Below are 4,535 nucleotides of genomic sequence, written 5' to 3'. Positions count from 1 at the left end.
CGACACGGAACAGAGCAAATGATTTTGTGGAGGTTAAAATGATCTGATGATACAAGGTTCAGGGTGGCGGTCATGAAAGAATGAAGCGTGAAGGTATTGCAGTGGATGACACACAAGCTGGGTAGGCGAATTCTCTGTGCGACTTCTCTTTAACGTATCAGTGACACTGAAATGGATTGGTAGCGTTAACCCCAAAAGTGGATGGTAAGGTGGACCAATGGTGATATGACTGGTGAACGGAATAACCCAACCCGACTCAATCATGGTGATGGAGCGAAAGTGTCATGTTCAAGAGCGACCTCCGACCAATAAAATTTCTTCAAGTTTTCTTCCCAATTTTCCCTAGTCATTTCTGACCAGTACCTCTTTATTTTTGTCAAGCTAGAGGAGGATAACATATGCTTGTTCTATAATTTTCCCTTCAGGAAAACTCGTCACTATGTTTTAACGAGCCTAGCGAGAGTGAGATTCGCTCTTGTTTGAATGGAAAAGTTTGTCGCTATTGTTTTAACGAGTTTAACGACAAGGATAACTCGGTTCTTTTCAATTTTAGAGAGTCTGAAAAGAGACAGAAAGGAAACTCCAATATTCCTTTTTTGTAATATAATCCCTTAAGTCCGAAAAAGCATAAAACAATGCGAAAGGGATGACTTTTTGATAATTTTAACGAGCCGAACAAGACAAACACTCGATCTTTTTGTGTAATAATCCCTCAGGTCCAAAAAGAATAAAATCTAGAGGAGGGATGGCACTTCCAATCACTTTAACGAGCTGGAGAAGCCAATTACTCAGCAATCTTTTCATGTTTTATGAGTCAGATAAAAAGAGCTTAAAGGAGACTCATTTCTTGAGGAACGGGTGATGTTTTTGGATAGCAGCTGGTTCCAAGTGATGTTTGGGACTTTTCAATCACGACAGTGTAAAGAAGGTGGATAATAGGATCACTCATCGCAGCTGTTCCTCAAAAAGGGGTAAACAATCAAATGGAGGCGTATGATCGGCTAAAAAACAGTGGAGGTGATGGTAAGAACACGACCAAGGCTCAAAAGCTGATAATAATGCGATCGCAATGGTTATTTACCGAAGGTGGGTTCATTTTTAACAAGCTTAAACTCTGGTGGAACATATGCTCATTGCTAGGTTTATTTTTTAACGAGCTTGAACTTCACGTAAAACTGCTCGTGCTAGTCATATAATAAGGATGTCTCATCGATAGGTTCATTTTTTAGGGAGCTTGCACCATTCGAAACTTTGCTTCGACTCCTTTTATTATGTAAGCTAGGAACAACCAATCCTACGGGTTTAAAGGGTTAAGAACCTACAAACTAAGAAAATAAATGATCGCTTTTCCATTTCATGCACAAAGGTTTGCATGCCCCCAAGTATAGTGAAGTAGAGTTTCCAGGTTGCCCTTCAATTTGCAGACAAAACATTTGTTTTCTTGGGAAAGGCATACCTTCTGACGGAGGTATCTTATTCTAGTCTAATCCTGTTTTCCTAAACGGACGGTTGTGTCAGACTAGTCATATATCATCCGTGGAAACCCACTATTACAGGGAAAAGTATCTATATAGAACTGCTCTATCCCACTAAGGTGTGACAGCTGCCTTAGAAACAAACAGAGAAAAGCTACTTTTGTTTTTCCTTTATGAATTATAGATAGAGAGGAACAGAAAGACCAACCTTTGTCTTGTGCTAATCTCTTGATTCGATCCCTCTCTTCTTTGATAGTCCTCAGCTACCTGCTCCCTTGCACGACCAGCTTCACAAAGTACCTGTAAGATCACAGAAGCATAGCACTATACAAAGACATGGATCTATAATCATAAGCAATCTAGGATCAGATGTAAATTGACCATACAAATGTAACAAGCATCAATGATACAAAAGCATGGAGGAAAACTCAAATAGCTTTTATTGATAAACAAGAAAAACGCCAAGAGGAGTTATAAACAGTTGTTCTGACCTAGCAACAACCTCCCAGCAAAGAAGCCCCTCTTCACCTCAAACAAAGCTTAGATCACCCAACAATCTGATGTTTGTCTCAAAAAACCAACATCAATTCCTTACAATATGCAAAATTCCAGCCTCTGGATCTCTGGGATGAGGGATCCATATACAGATATCTGTAAGGGGGATGAGTCAACTTGTGATTTGATTAGTGTCTTCTCTCTGATAGTTCTTGCTTCCACTTGGAGACTGATGGCCTCTTACTCATCCTTGGTCGAATTCAGTGAGGCAAGTGTCATAGGAGAAGATTCTGGAAGCTTCCATTGCTTCTCCACCTTGCGGAATGACATTGCCATTTGTCATTTCTCACCCATCGCACCCCACAGAAGGGAATTTTGAAATGCAACGCACCCTCACAGTGTATTTGGGTGAGATGCAACGCACTTAGCCAGTGGAGCAGCTGCAATGATCCTGTTTTGACCAATTCTGAGCAGTTTCTCATGGAGAACTTCTGGGAGAAGCTGTAATCTGTTGACCTTGTTCCTTTAGGGGTTAGAACAACAATTTTAGGGACTTAGGAGCCCTTGGTTTATGGACATTTCATGCTTGGGGTTGTAGGGCCCAAAAATGTCTATAACACCCACCCTATACCTGAAGTTTTCCTGCCGAAGCAAACCAGGGTGCATGCCCCATGGGTTTCAGTCACAACCACCGAATCACTCGTGCTCATCAGGCGGACAGACTAGAGATTGATGAGACATTCCTTGCACAAAAAGACCTGTTAGGGATGGCATTTGACTATTAGCTATGTGTGAACCAGGGAATGAAATCTGGTCTACGAGCTGGACCACTCTGCCTTCATGTGGAAAACACATCACTCGAAAGAGTGAGGAAACAATAGCTCCCATGCTATAAATGTAGTCATGCCCAAGGAGTAGATTGTAATCTAAAGGTCCTTGGACTACCATTACATTCAGATAAATGATTTTCCTTCTCAAATTTATAGGAAAATTTGGAAGGATCCCTAATGGTCGACTGGTTCCTTTGTCGAAGCTTGTCAGATTTCGCATCTCAGGCAAAAGCGATGGCGAACCAAGCGCTTTCCAAGTAGTTGAGGAAAGGATACTCATAGAAGCCCCTTCATCTATGATGGTACCAACCATGACCATTCTATAAGTTTGCACTATGATTCAAAATGGTACATTAGATGGTAGACAGGGTCTGCCTAGTAGATTCCAATCGAAGGAGACGACTAGGTTGCTTGGAGGTGGGACCGAATAAATGGCTGGATACATCTCTGATGAACTTCCTTCCTACAGTAAAGGAACGGGTAGATTCCCTGTGAGGACCTAATCCAGACTATATACATTTTTTTTTTTTTTTAAACAACAAATACACCCAGAAAAGAAACGCATTGAAATTCAAATTTATTTAGCACACACATTCCTGCCACTCATTTCAGGAAACATATCATAACATTTTCATACTTTTAACTAAGATCAATAGTAATGAAATACATATGTACCGTTCACTAGAAGGCGAGACTCCACTTGCTCTGTTGTTGCTGGTATTCCCTTGTAGCTGGTCACCTCCGCGAGTGAATGATGATGCAATTGATACGAATGCGAAGACCCACCGGTTAACCTCCCAGCCTACTCCTTGGGTACTCTTCTTCCCCGCGGACCCCCGAGCTGCAATGGGGTTGTACAATGGAGGAAAGCACTAGCTGGTAGAGGAGAGCACACCTTGGCTCAAGAGTCCCCTCTCTAAAATCCTCTACCTCACCAAACTCACTATAGCTTCGTAATCACTACTCTGACATCATCTCATCCATCCAATAATAGGGTTCCCAAAAGTCCCTTCTCCCATGGCTTGCCCCTTCTTTTATAGGAGTCCTCATAGGTGACACTTGTCATGTCATGCATAATTAATTATTTTTTTATAATTCAATAGCTTGATTATTCACCCACCCATGTGTCATTCTCACATCAAGGGTCTCCCAAAATTATTTACTTAAATTTTTATTTAAAACTAATATTTTCCTCACCTCAACAAGATTCCTATTTCTTCTCCTAGTTGTCTCTTTATTCCCCCCTTTTATTCCTTAATTTGTGTTCATTACTTGAAGTCAATTAATGAGTCAAGATTTTATCCCCAATCTACTCCCTAATTTAACTCAGGTTATCTCCTAGATGGATATTCTTATGTTGGTTGTTGACACATGGAGCTTCTCTACATTTCTCTAAATTTAATTTATTATTCTCATTTTATTTCACCTTCCCCTTTTCTTAATTAGGTTTAAATTAGTTTAGGATTAATCTTTATCCTTACCATTATGTTTGTCTTTCCCCTTTTTCCTAATTAAACCACATAATCTTCCTATTATTTTCCAAAATGGGAAGGGTAGAGTTTTTAAGGTACTCTATTTTGATTCTTCCTATGGTCCTCCTTATTCCAAGTTTTATTTTTGATTTAATTACATTGGTTTCTAATCATCATTTACCCTTGATGTAAATTTACTTAGTTTTCATTCCTTGCTTATATTTACTTATTATTATTTATTTTTAATGATTCCAAGGATGCCA

This window comes from Pinus tabuliformis, chromosome 8 (assembly GCF_031772625.1).
Source record: "Pinus tabuliformis cultivar Carrire ecotype Pingquan chromosome 8, CPIR1, whole genome shotgun sequence".
In the NCBI taxonomy this organism is placed as follows: Eukaryota; Viridiplantae; Streptophyta; class Pinopsida; order Pinales; family Pinaceae; genus Pinus; species Pinus tabuliformis.
This window is presented reverse-complemented; position numbering follows the sequence as displayed.